Source organism: Acinonyx jubatus, chromosome D4 (assembly GCF_027475565.1).
Source record: "Acinonyx jubatus isolate Ajub_Pintada_27869175 chromosome D4, VMU_Ajub_asm_v1.0, whole genome shotgun sequence".
In the NCBI taxonomy this organism is placed as follows: Eukaryota; Metazoa; Chordata; class Mammalia; order Carnivora; family Felidae; genus Acinonyx; species Acinonyx jubatus.
In genome coordinates, this window is record NC_069391.1 from 67,962,802 (window position 1) to 67,977,742 (window position 14,941).

The following is a 14,941-nucleotide window of genomic DNA, read 5'->3' on the forward strand; positions in this document are numbered from 1 at the left end:
ATACCGGGGACTGGAGGGAAAGGCAGCGTGGTGCAGGCGCTCAGAGCACAGACTCTGGATCATGTCTGTCTGGGTTTGAATCCTGCTCTAACAGAGAACAAGCAAGCAATCTAACCCGCTTGTACTTCAGCTGCCATGAAATGGGATAATGAACAGCACCGCCGACTATTGTAAGGATCCAGTAGGCGGTGGCATTTAGAGCCATGCCTGGCACACAGCACCACGAAAGTGTTTGCGGTCACTCGCCATTCTCTCTCCAGCTGTTAGGAGAGAAGCTAGTGCCTGACGGGCACCCTACTTACTCAAAGGCATGATGAAGTAATCATCTTTATACGACTTATTAGAAAATGTCTTCTTTTTGGTTCCTTGTTTTGCACATTCATTCAAAAAATGTATTGAATTCTTTATGATGCTAAGTAAAATAAAACAGAGAAAGACAAATGCCATATGCTTTCACTTATATGTGGACTCTAAAAAATGAAACAAATACATCAACAAACAAAAAGCAGAAACAGACCCATACATACAGAAAACAAACTAGTAGTTGCCAGAGTTGGGGAGGGGTGGGGGTGGGCAAAATGCCTGAAGGAGAGTAGGAGATGCAGGCTTCCAGTTGTTGAAAAAGAAAAAATAAATAAAGTACTGAATTCTTAACAATAGAAAGGTATTACCTTGTTTGCCTGTTGTTAAGAATTCTTTCTTCACTGATGGAGAACTTCTGGAGTTTTCCTCCTAGTTAGTGCTGTGCTCTAAGGAAGATCTGGGTAGAAAACCACTTTGCTATCTTGTTTAATCCAGGGGATTAATCTAGGGGATTAAACAAGCAACAGGGGATTTCAACATGTAACAAATAAATAAATCTCAATATGTAACAGTGCAATGGATGATACAGATGAAATTAAATGAGTGAATACCACCTGTGAATTGTAAATTTCGCCACACACCCCCTTCACTCCCTTTTAGCTTGGGAAGATATGGATGCCCAGACCTCTGCATATCAGCTCTCTTTTTGATCCTTCTATTAATCTTGCTTCAGTTCTTTATACGTAGAGCCAGAGTGCTGCCCTGTGTAAATCATTTAAGGATGTAGAGCCTCACTCCAGTATAAAAGGAAAATGCAGTATAAGAGGGGTGTGAAACTTGGAGTGGGTACCTAGGTGGGCCTACCTGGGAAGTGGGCAGATCCCAGGATCCTGGCCTAATTCACCTGGGAAAGCCAGGATGTATTACAGAAGACACATCCCTTGAAGGGGAGGCTTCAAAGGTGGGGGTGGGGGAACTTTGCCTGGATTGGATATAGAAAATGAAGGAGGAGGTAAGAAGATGGAGGTGATGTTCCCGACAGAAATTCCATGTGCAAAGCAGAGCAGGAAAGCTTAGCATGTTCTGGAGGCCACAAGGAGTTCAGCATTGCTGACCAAATCATGCTGGAGAATGGAAGATCATGGAAAGTGGTAGGCAAGGGCCAAGGCCTTCCTTAGCTGGCTCAAGTGTCTTTTTCTGTGAGCAATGGCAAGACCCTGAAGAATATTGGACATGAGAATGACAAGAATGAATGTCCATGTATGAAATACTTCTTGGGCAGCCACGTGAAGATAACTAGACAAATGAGAGGCAAGATGTTGGCAAAGAAACTCTGGCTATGGTTTAGGTGAGTATCTGAACTGGGCAGGTGCTGAAGGGTGAAAAGAAAACAGGGGACAGAGAGGGAAAACTGGTGATTGGTTGGGTATGAGATGTGAGAGCAAATTAACAAGCTAAACTCTCCCTCCAGGCTCTGACTTGGGAAGCAGGGTGAATGGCAATGCCAGGCACAGGTGGAAAAAAATAGGAACCCGAACCTGTTTGGGGGGTTGATTTCCGTTTTAGTCACATTGTTGGAGGTGCCTGTGGGATCATCAGGTGGAGATGTCCAAGGGGCAGTTTCCTAATATGGGTGTGGAGCACCTGCCACCTGCAAATTTGGGCTCCACCTGTGTCCTTCCCTCATTTCCTCCTTCCCCACCCCACTTCTTATCGATTCCTAAGAATGATGAGAGTTTGAGACCCTTTCCCCAGGAAAACACATCAGTCAGACACACACAGAAGAGACACCTGTTCTCTGCCTGTGCTTCCCCTTGACTCACAAAACTATCAGCTCACAACACTGCTGACACCGGATCTGGGGGCTTTTCCCCCACACCAAGCAATCCTGTGACACCAGCTGGGTGTCCTACAATTTAACTCAATTCTGACACCATCTACCTGGAGATAGTGTCAGATCCCACAGGTGAAGGGCTCAGTCCCACAAGACTGCCCCCCACAGACACACCTCAGATGCCAGTCACAGGTCCAGTTTGTCGTCTGTGCTTCTGACCAATAGACTCTAAACCAGAGGTTTCCACGACCCCCTCCCCAGGTTCAATTAATTTGCCAGAAGGTTCACAGAACTCGGGAAAACAGTTTACTTACTATTTGCCAGTTAATTAGGAAATGATATGATAATAGATACAGGTGAACATCCAGAAAGAAGAGAGGCATACAGCAAGGTATGTGGGAAGGGGTGCAATGCTTCCACGCCCTCCCCATGCACACCACTCTCCGTGTATGTCTATGTGTACACCAGCCCAGAAGCCTTCTGAACCTCATAATATTGGTGTTTTTATGGAGGCATGATCATATGCAGGACTGATGAATTACTCCATTTCCAGCCCCACTCCCTCTCTGGAGAATGGGAGTTGGAGATGAAAATCCCAAGCTTCTCATCATGGCAGGTCTTTCTGGTGACTGGCCCCATCCAGGAGCCATCCAGGAGCCCACCCAGAGTCACCTCCATAGAACAAAAGATGGTCCTAGTGCCCTTATCACTTAGAGATTTACACAGGTTTCAAGAACTCTGTGCCAAGAATAGGAACAAAGACCAGATGCATTTTTATTTTCATTTTTATCACAGCATGCATGCAAATGTTTGGATGATTTCAGGAGATACCATGCATTGATCTCATCTAAGAAACTGAGTCACACACCGATGGCAGAGTAAAAGGAACCCAGCCCTAGGGACACCCCAAGGGCGGGTAGGGGAAGGGGAGTCACAAACGCAACTAAGAGGGAGTGGTGAGGGAGGAGGACCGAGGGAAGGGTGGCCAAAGTGCAGGGCAACTGGGCTAGGGAGGGCAGAGAGCCAGTATCAGGCCGGGGAGGGCCAAGGCTTCACGGATTTGCAAGGAGAAGTCGTTGGTGACATTGGTAAAGATTCTGTAATGTGATGAGGCACAAAGAACTAAGAAGTGACCTGCAGATGAAGTGGGTTTAGTGAGTGTAGACTCTTCTCTCAGCTGGTGTCTGATTAGATCTGAGGTTATTATTCCAGAATGGCACAGAGCACCCTGCACACTAACTGCTTCCACCAGCAACACATGACCGGTAACCAATGTTAATTTCAACAGTTCAAGCCTCTTAGGAAATGAAAGTCAGGTTTAAAGTGAGAATACTTTGAAGAAATAGTGAGGAAACAGAGAGCAGTGAGTGGAGAAGAAAAACAAAAGGTACAAAGAGATATGAGTCACAGAGGGAATTATGACTCAGTCTATGTGCATTCATGAGTATTTTCCCTCTAAAGACTCAAAGCTGAGCTCTTTGCTTTCCTATTCTAAATGTGAAATCAGAAATGAATAAACATGCTTGGAGGTGTCATTGAACTTCAGAGACAATATACAAATAAGATGTAATTTCCTCTCAGCAAAGATAGTAGAAATGCATTTGGTTTACAAACTAATTGAAGGAGGAAAAAACAGCTTCAAGATACACACTCATTTAGAGGCACCTGGGTGGCTCAGTAGGTTAAGCATCTGACTTTGACTCAGGTCATGATCTCAGGGTTCATGAGCTCAAGCCCCGAATTGGGCTCTGTGCTGACAGCTCAGATCCTGGAGTTGGCTTGGGCTTCTCTCTCTCCCTCTCTCTCTCTGTCCCTCCCCTGCTCACACTCTGTCTCTCTCTCTCTCTCAAAAATAAATAAAAACATTAAAAAAAATTTTAAGATACACACTCATTTAAATAATCCACATCTGTAGTGAGGCTAATCCACTAATCATCCTTGCATACATAGATGGCAAGGGTGATTACTAAAAGATGGATAAGGGCAGCAAGGAAACAATTAGAAAGAAAGAAAGAAAGAAAGAAAGAAAGAAAGAAAGAAAGAAAGAAAGAAAAGAAAAAGAGAAAAAAGAGGAAGGAAAGAAGGAAGGAAGGAAGGAAGGAAGGAAGGAAGGAAGGAAGGAAGGAAGGAAGGAAAGGAGGAAAGAGGAAAGAAGGAAGGAAGGAAGGAAAGGAGGAAAGAGAAGGAAGGAAGGAAGGAAGGAAGGAAGGAAGGAAGGAAGGAAACTTACTGTATAGAAAGGTGTGAAAAAGCCTGTGTCTTGCTTCCTGGAATTCATGCTTCCCGCATATATATTATTAATTCTTCCTAGAACCGCAAGGAAGGGCTCTTTTTTTTCTGGGACGTCACTGAGGGAATCACGTGAACACTCTGCGCATCCACACAGCAGGTCTCCCCTCTACTCCTTCTTGCTCATGGTCTCACAGTACACTCCACACATGGGCCCACGTTGAAGGAGTCTTGGGAACACAGAAGAACTCCTTTGATCAAGACTGCAAGATTTCTTTGCAATTATAAAATCCTATGAATCTTTTGGTGATTAATTTATAATGACTTATAACTATATTCTTTTTAAAAAATTGTTAATGTTTATTTTTGAGAAAGAGAGGAAGAGAGAATGAGAGTGTGCATGCGCAAGCAGGCGAGGGGCAGAGAGGGAGGGAGACAGAAGATCTGAAGCAGACTCCGATCTGACAGCGCAGAGCCAGCCCCATGCAGGGCTCCAACTCACAAACCCTGAGATCGAGACCTGAGCCCAAGTCAGACGCTGAACCGACTGAGCCACGGAGGGGCCCCTACTTATAACTACATTCTTAATTCTAGGAACAATAACAGCTAACACTTCAATAGCCCTTAGTTATGTGCCAAGCATTCATCTGGCCACTTTCCGTATAACCTCAGCCCAATCTTTATAACATGAAAAAAGAGAGACTGGCTGAGTCACTGGCCAAGGTCACACAGCTAATAAGTAACAGAACTGAAACTGAACCCAGGTAATCTGTTCTTAACCACTACCTCCTGTTCTAATCTATATGCTTACCACACAGAAAGTGCAAAAGTAAAATAATAAACACCCATGTTCCCACCAGCCAGAACTGGCTACTAACATTTAAGCCAGTTGGTACTATAACATTCCTTTTCTAAAGAATCCAAACAGTGGGGTGCCTGGGTGGCTCAGTCGGTTAAGCGTCCGACTTTGGCTCAGGTCATGATCTCACAGTTTGTGAGTTCAAGCCCTGAACTGGGCTCTGTGCTCAGAGCCTGGAGCCTCCTTCAGATTGTGTGGATCCCTCTCTCTCTGCCCCTCCCCCACTCATGCTGTCTCTTATCTCTCATAAATAAAGAAACAAAAAAAAATAGACAGGAAGGAAGAAAGGAAGAATTGAACACACAAACAATTCTGTTGTCAAGGACCCCTTGGCCACGGACCCATCCTTCCTTCTCGTGCTCTGCACTTATTGCCACAAATTTAATTCATATTCTTCCAATCTGATTGGTAGTGGTGCCACGGGCACTTACAGATGAAATGGTCCCCTTTATTTTCACCTGACTGCTGCCTGTCTATTGCTTAAAGACCACTACACTGCAACCCCTCCCACTCAAAACTCCTGCACTTGGGATTGCATTTGAACCAACCAAAAATGAGAGCCATTCTTGAAGCAAAGATTGAGATTGAACTGAAGTACAAGGACTGATAGATAAGGCTCCATCTGGAGAACAGCTTTTAATGCTGAGGCAGATTGTGTGGTAGAACATTCTGGTGGGACAGGGGAAAAGCAAGGAGTCCTTCTACAGATGTTTAAAGAGCTGGACTCCCGTCTCTGCCCTGAAGGCTGCCCGCCACAGACTCCCCCATCTCAGGCAACTGTGACTCCATTCAGGAGCTCAGGCAAAATTTTCTGCACGACCTTTCAGCCCTTTGTCTCAAATTCCATGTCCCACATTTCAGGTCAGAGATCTTTCTTCGTTTTGCTCGCTGATGACTGCCAGGGGTCTAGAATGGTGAGTAACTCATGATAAGTTCTGAGTAAATATTCGTTAGGGAGTTGGAGATGCCAAAGGAAGACAGGCAACAGCAGGAAAAGCCCAAGTCTTCAAGGCAGACGGCCCGAGTTGGGTTGTCTGGGCAAAACCCAACCTGCTTTGCAGTGTGACACGTATTACACATACTTACATCAGGCCTCACCCACACTCTTAAACAGCTCTGTTGTTTCCCTGACTCAAAACAGTCTTGGGTGGAGACAAGTGAATATACCCATTTGACAGGCTGCAGACATAAGCCCCATATGTTATAAGAGCAATCAATACCCATGCTAATAACTTAGTAAGATTTGTGAACAATTAAGATAATATACGCAAAGGATTACCTATACGCCAGGTACCGCTGTAGGTGTGGGGATGTATGAGCCAGCAAAATAAAGATCTCTGCCTTCGTGGAGGTTACAGTGTAGTAGGGGAAGCAGGCAATCAATGTAGTCCTTGTACTGTTGTATAAGGGGATAAGGGCAAGGGAATTTTTATTCTGGAATAAGAATTATCATTAAAAATTTAAAGGATTTTTCTAATGTTTATTTTATTATTGAAAGAGAGAGACACAGTGCGAGTCGGGGAGGGGCAGAGAGAGAGGGAGACACAGAATCCGAAGCAGGCTCTAAGCTGAGAGCACAGAGCCCGATGCAGGGCTCAAACCCACGAACTGTGAGATCATGACCCGAGCTGAAGTCAGACGACCAACCAACTGAGCCACCCAAATTTAAAGAATTTAGTAAACAAATATTTGTTCACTCAATCCTGGAAGGGATAGAATCAAGGCAGCCCTCAGTTTTATTTTGGAAATTTTAAGAAAAGTAAGGTCATTGTGCTGTCCCCTGAGTGGGGGAAACATTATATTTTATCTTATATACGTTGTCCCCTGGGTCATGCTGAATAATACCTTCCTACCAGGTTTGCGTCATCTTTCTCCCTCACATGCCACACGCTCTACACATCGTCCACTCTGCCCACCTCTTTTCTAGGCTCATGATGAGGAAACTGAGTGACTCACTCAGGTTCTGCAGGTGGGTTAGTGATGAAAGAATATGGAGCCTGGGTTCTGACACATTTATAGGTTCTCAAAGTATCCCCTGCTAGAAGTCTAGAATCTCATGGGCTGGACTGGGTTGGGTGAAGGGAGAGGGGAGGTACATAGGTACATAGGTACATAGGTACATAGGTACATATGGCTACAGTATTCATTTATTCAGGAAATAATTATTTACAATAATAATAAAGCTAATTTATTGAGTGTTATAAGGTCCAGCCCTAGTCCAACAATTCCACAAATATCCTTTTTTTTAAGTGTATTTATTTAATTTGAGAGAGAGGGAGAGAGATAGAGCACATGTGCCAGCAGGGGATGGGCAGAGAGAGAGAGGGAGAGAATCTCAAGCAGGCTCCGCCCTGTCAGCACAGAGCCCTATGCGGGGGTCGAACTCAAAAACCATGAGATCATGACCTGAGCCGAAATCAAGAGTTGGATGCTTAACTGACTGATCCACCCAGGCACTCCTTCACAAATATTCTTATCAGATCTTCACAAAACCCTATCAAGTCTAGGAAACCGAGGCTCTGAGATGTTGCATAAATTGCTCAAGATCCCAACCCAGAAGTGAGAGCATCAGGAGAAAAACCAGGCAGTCTCATTTCAGAGCTCTTGAGAAAAAAAGAAACCGTATGCAAATGCAAATGCAAAAAAAAAAATGCAAAAAAAAAACATATGCAAAAAGAGAAGTGATAATACACACTTCATATTATCCCACATCAAAGGCTCATAATAGCTGGCAGACCCACTTAAAAAAATGATAGACCCATTTGCATCAAAACTGGCCTGAGCTCGGGGCACCTGGGTGGCTCAGTCAGTTAGGTGTCTGACTTCGACTCAGGTCATGATCTCATGGTTCATGAGTTCAAGCCCCGTGTCAGGCTCTGTGCTGACAGCTCAGAGCCTGGAGCTTACTTCAGATTCTGTGTCTCCCTCTCTCTCTGACCCTCTCCTGCTCATGCTCTGTCTCTCTCTGCCTCTCAAAAATAAATAAACATTGATTTAAAAAAAAACTGGCCTGAGCTCTATTCTGCTACTTCATGGTCCCCTGTGCCACTATGTCACCTGCACGTCGAGACTTTGGCTCCATACAATGTCCAGCACTTCACCAACTATCCACCAAATAATTTAATGCCAGCTGATCATCCTTACTCAAGGAGTCTCCAAATCACACCTTTTGAATCTTACCATTCCTCTTATATATGATGCCTGCATTGTTATGTAAAGTATAGCTCAACTGGGCATTTGGTTACTTACCTTGAAATGCAATTCCTACCAGACAATATAAAGCCTTCCTTTTCCCCTTAACTACTTTCACAGTAAGGAATTAATCCCACTTCAGTCACAGCAAATATGAGAGGTGTTTTCTAGAGTTTTCTTTTTAAAAAATCATTATGGACTCATGAATTTTCATGTATTTGATGTCTTTCCACTATAAGCATTGCTCTTTTTGGTGTTAAAATCACCTTGACTTGACTTTTTTGGAACCCTTTGCAGATCACTCCTTTAGCCACACCATCAGCCAGGCTTAAAAGCTTCCTTGTTTCCAGCACAAGTTTTAGGTGCACCTGTCAGGTTCCTTTCAGGGGGATAACATAAGGAGTCAAGATCCAGGCCTTCAGAGCTGCTATATAGCTCCTCTCTGCTGCCCCCAGGTTGGGTGCCCGGACAGGGGATTCTATAGTGCAAAAGACAGTCTGAGTCCTCAACTAGAGGTGGGCTACCTAGAGGACTCAGAGGTCTAAGACAGCCCACTGGGGAGCTGAGGACCCAGCAATGTGAAAGAACCAGTCCAAGTTCAGGTGAAAATGCTCCAAGACCAGAACAGAGTCCAGAGGGCCTGGAAGATTTGTAAGCAAGGATGAGAATAGAACAAGGACGAGTCAAGGCCCAGGCGTTTCTGCCCTCTTCCTCCACCAGCGGAAAACAGTGGTGAACAATATCTCAGTGTGTTCAATCCTCAGAAGAGGAAGCAGGGAATAGGATTACTTTTGTTTCAGTTTAGTCATTAAAATCTGCACCGAATGAATGAGTAGAAGTTACCTGGAATTTCTGATAAGTTCTGGATCCTGCTAATGAATGTTAACAAAGCACATGATAAGTAACAGACTAAAGTTAACAGAAAAACTCAGAAACTGAGGTTTTCTCGCCTGAGTTTACATAGTTCTGGCAATTTGTGATTGTGATGGTTTCAGTGCATATGTAGAATATAGTCCTTTTCTGCTCAGACGTTATTTCTAGCACAGCAGGTCAAATAGAATAAAATATCAATATTTCACAGTGTCCCCAAATAATAATACAGCTTCAGATTTTCTACTACCTGGTTTAAGAGCTCCAATACTATCTCAAACTTCGCCAATACATGAAATAATTGGGTAGTGATAGGTATGGCTGAAAATGTAATTGAGCTCAAGATGTGATTTAAACATTTACTTTTACACTGAGAGAAAATGTTAGAACAACTTGCATTTGGGCTATCCCCTTAAGTTCTTTAAATTCAATGCCACCAATTTGAAATTTAATGTCACTGTTGGCATTTCTAGAATTATGAGCCATACCACTTGACCAAGTAAGGACAAATATTACCATTTCAGGGATACGTTATGTAAGAGGAAACCCCATACCAAAAATCTTAACCTCCATTAATAACTGAATTTTTGATGTTGTCATTAATATGTCTATCCCAACTCTGAACTAGAATGATAAAATTTGCATGGAATCTGCATTTAACCACATAGGAAGAAATATGCAGGATAATGTATAGATTCAAAGTCTTAAAATATATAGATCAGGGCTTCTAGGTGTGGTGAGCAGCTAGTCAGTAGCTGAACATGTCAAGTCTCCTTGGTGTTTCCTTTTTTTTTTTTTTTTAGTAATCTCTACCCACAACGTGGGGCCCAAACTCATGACCTTGAGATCAAGTGTGGTATGCTCTGCTGACTGAGCCAGCCAGGCACCCCATCCTGTAGCTGAATATGCCAGGCAGCACTGAACTCCATCCGCTGGCTGCAGCCCTGAGGACTTCCTCAAAGTGGGATGTGAGACCTTTTACTCAGAATATCCTCAGTGTTATGTGGGTGTCCAACCCATTTCACAAGAGAAGATTGCAACAAGAGAGGCCTCATCAGCCAGTGTGGTCAACATCAGCTGAAGGGCAGCCTACTTGCACTCTTGCCTTTTCCTCAACCTCAAAAGTACCTACCAATGCATCCAAGGGCAAGGTCCTCACCAACCTGCTTAGCATGCATCCAAGTACAAGGTCCACACTAACCTGACTACCATGCCTCCAAGTGCAAGGTCCACACCATACCCCACATCACAGTCTTACTGAATGTCTCACAACAGAGCCCTGAGGCCAGCATGGTCCACCTACACTACAAATGGATCCCTGAGGAAGACAGCTATGTGGCTGACATTAGTTCTCACTTTTAAGATGCATAGACTTCATTGGACAGTGTTTGGGGAAAGGGAGGCAAGGTTCTTGTCCATTGCAATGCCAGGATCTCCTGTTCACCCAACTCTGCATGGGTTATCTCCTGAAGACCAAGCAACTTGCCTGAAGGAGGCCTTACATTATATCAAGAAGAGAAGTATGATCTTACCCAACTTTGGCCTCATGGGCCAGGTCCTGCAGTATGAATCTGGGATCCTGCCTTCCACAGCCACCCCAGACTCCTTCCAGCCAAGGGGAGAGAGCTGGCTCTTCATTTACAGACCGTTTGCAGTCACTGAGCCCTGACGTGAAGAGTTCCTACCGCACACACCCTACCTCGGTACTCCACCAGTGCCCACCCACTCAATGGGAGTCCATGGGCACAGACACATCCTGCTAAAGCTAGGATGGGGGGACCAGCCCAGCCTCAAGAGCAACTGTGGTTTTCTTTCTCACTCATGTACATTTCATACCTGTGCAATACTAAAGACCTCACTCTGTTCCCCTGCCCCAGTGGGATAGTGAGCAGTCACCAGGCTTGCAGTCAAACTTCAGACTAACCTCAGGGATAGGTCCTCAAGGCTGAAGGAAGGGCCAAGTCGCTATAAGAGCACAGTGAGCACTGACTCCTGTTCTTCCAGCCCCCTGCATTCTCAGGGCTGCCCAATCTCTGCACCTAAAGTTACCTTCTCACTCCAAGCTTAAGGTAGCAAATACCTGCAGCAACAGGGAGGAAAGCAGTTGCTAGACCAGGAGAAAAAAACAGTCACAAGAACAATTCATTCTGAAGGAAGCATAATTTCAATCTTAGTTTTTAAATTTGGCAGCCTCGGTATCAGTCTCTGTTGCTTCAGGACATAACATGATCACCATCCAAGAAAGTAATCCTACAGAGTTTATAGGGACATCATATATATGCTGATTTGACCCCTCAAATTTTTTGAGATTCCCTCTTGAGTCCAACAGAGGCAGTTGGTTGAAGTAGCAAGACATTGACATGCTGAGTTTCCTTTTCCTTAGAGGCTCTTTCCTGAACTTGAACTTTGGCATAATTCTTATTCACATTTGGGCATTTCTCTTTGCACGACTCCTCAAAGACACTCTTGTGTCATTTCAAAAGCATTCTTCAGACCATAGACCGAAAACGATCCCTTTGAGGTGGCGGCGGTGGATGCCAAGAGAAAAAGGGTACCTACTGTGTATTCCGGGTCAGTGGTGTTGAAGACAGAAATGACAGGTTTCCCCAGCTTATGGTCCTGATGTGCTTGTCCCATCTCCTGTGACACACTTGCTTTCTTCCCTGCCCCTGGGGGTCATCTTCAAGCTACTGACTCCGGCACTCACAGATCTCACAGTGTGGTGCTACTTTTTTGTCTGTGGGCTATTTCTCCAGGGGAAAAGGCAGTCATTTCCTAAAATCCATATGAATGGGAAGAAAAGCACTGTTATTGGTTTTTGTTTTCCATATGCAAAATAAAACTAGTAAAAGAGGAAATATATATATATATATACATATATATAATTAACCATTTCACTGTCTACATACATAACTGAGGCTAAATTTATACATTTGTATGTATGAATAATTCATAAAACATCTATTTTTATAACTTCTTACTACTCATCTCAAACTTACAGAAAAGTTGCAAGAATAACAAAAACTCCCATAACTTAATCAGATTCACCATTAACACATTATCTAATTTGCTTTTTCAAATTTTCTCATATACTCATATACATTTACCTGTCATTGGTTTTTTTTCTAAGCCCATTCAGGAATAAATTATAGACATCATGCCCTTCTATTCCTAAAGACCCAATGTCTACCTAAAGACATTCTCTTACATGACACAATATAGTTATGAAGATGAAGAAATTTAACACTGACACATGCTGTGACCAAAATTCAAACATGGTCAATTTGTCCCTGTATTGTCCTTTCTAACACTGGTCTAGGACCCACTCTAGGATGATATGTTGCATTTATTCACTCTGTATCTTTGGTATCCTATAATGTGAAATGGCCTCTCTGCCTTCGTTGCCTCCCAAGACCTTAACAATTTTTAAAAATACAGGCCAGTTATTTTGTAAAATATCCTGTGATTGATTATAATATCCTTATTATTAGATTCAAGTTATACATTTGGGGCAGAAGTATCACAGAAGTGATCTGTCTTCTGTGCAGCCTATCAGGAGGCACGTGATGTAGCTTTGTCCCATTCTTCTTTTTTTTTTTTTTTTTTTTTGCTTTGTCCCATTCTTGATGACCATTTGGTTAAGATGGCATCTTTCAGGTGTCACAATTATTAAATTTCAACATTATAAATGCTCTTCTCATCAAAATTTTCAAGCTAGGTTTAACACCTGTTCATGATTCTTGCCATCATGGTTACAAAATGATAAAGAAAACACTTTTGAGTGTTTTCTTTTCCAGAAATTGCAATGTTCCCCCCCACTCATAACAGCCTTGTTTAACTAACCATCCCAAACCACCCACCATTCCCTCATGAACTGTGTCTTGTTTTCTCATCTGTGAAAAGGGACAGTGAGTGTTTCCCACAAGAGAATGACCAGCACTGTGGCCCTTACAGAGTGATACCTAAGTGTTCAAACCTTGGGCTGGGTCCATGGACCTTTAAATCACACAAGATCAACTCACCTGATCACATCAAAAGAATGCAGCTGGCACTACCGCCAACCACTCTTATGGGTGAGAACTGGGGAAATTTTACACACAGACCCAGCCCAGTATGAAGCTTTTCTGCAGACCACTCACACAGCTGTCTTTCTCTGAACAAACAGAATAAAGGGGAAGATGTTTATCTCTGGAAATCTCAAGACTCAAGAATCCTAGACTCAAGAATGGGCTTCCTGGAGAGCCACTGGTCATCCACAAAGGCTACATTGCCATTACCATAACCCAGGCAAAAATCACTGCTTCTTCGTCACTCTCTTAGTTAACCCTATTTAACCACTTACCCTACTAGACACTTAGCAGGCTCTAGAGGTCCACTCTAAGTTGCTTTCTGGGAAGCGACTGGCAAGTTTTCCTTGGAATCTTGAGAATGTACACTCTTACTCTCCAATGTGAACCACTTTCCACAGCAGGCCTGTTGTAAGATAGATAGAACTATAAACCTCATTTTTCAGGTAACCACAGACGTTTAGAGAGATTACTGGTAAGTAACTTGCCTGAACTTCTAGCTAGTTAGTATTAGTAAGAGTCAAAGCCTTGATTGGAAGCTGAACTGAGTCCAGAGTCTGCACTCTATTTTTTTTAATGTTGTATTATTATTATTTTGAGAGACAGAGAGACACAGAGCATAAGTGGGGAGGGGAAGAGAGAGAGACACACACAGAGAATCCAAAGCAGGCTCCAGGCTCTGAGCTATCAGCACAGAGCCTGACGCAGAGCTCGAACTCACGAGCCATGAGATCATGCCTCAGCCAAAGTCAGATGCTTAACCGACTGAGCCACCCAGGCACACCCAGAGTCTGAACCCTTAACTCCTATGTTATACTAGTCCAAAATAAACTCATAGATTGTTCTTGGTGGGGCCAGAAGCAGGGTGAGCTGAGCAAGGTGCCTAGGATGCCAAATTTAAGAAGGCTGTCACTACTCTCAGGTGCTGATCCTACACTTGCAAGGCACTGAGAGGAGTGGCTTGTTAAACTTTGTACCCTAGGCTCTTTGTTTACCTCACCCCCCTCCCAGCCCTGGTTCTTGGGGAGAGCTGGCCAGTGTGAACTCATCTCACTAACAACTCATTGTGCAACTCACAAGTATCTCTGGGCTACACGGAATGTAAAGATTTCAGTTTCTTCCTTTGAGCAATGGACAAGCTATTTAGCCTTGAGCCTATTCTGTCCCAGAGCACTGAAGAGAGAGCAGGGACTAAGATGGCTAAAGCCCTCCCATAGCTTGTAGCCCAAACATTCATTTCCAGTGGAATCAATATGGCAGACCAATACTTGGGCCTTCTAACAAATCTCCTCAACTAAGCACTGGCACATTTTTTGAGGATTTCAAAGTACACAGACAGATGAAACTCTGCTATCATGACAACCGTATCATTTTTTCATTTTATTCACTTTTTTGCATTTAGCATGGTTGTGGTTTGCTTTCCCCACTGATAGAATGAGCACTTTTGGGTATTAACTCGGTTGTGCTTCCCCTGAGTTTTATTTCTTTACAGAACTTAGAACTCTCAATAGAGGCATGGGCTCGAATTAGACTTTGCCACTTATTAATGTTCTTGGAAAAATCAATTTGTGTCCCTGAGCCTCAGGT

At 43.6% G+C, this 14,941-nt stretch overlaps 1 pseudogene; it reads left to right on the forward strand.

Annotated features, from left to right (window-relative positions):
* Positions 1-10,487: 10,487 nt before the first annotated feature.
* LOC106978585 (dual specificity protein phosphatase 5-like) lies at positions 10,488-11,050 on the forward strand (annotated as a pseudogene).
* The last annotated feature ends 3,891 nt before the right edge of the window (positions 11,051-14,941 follow it).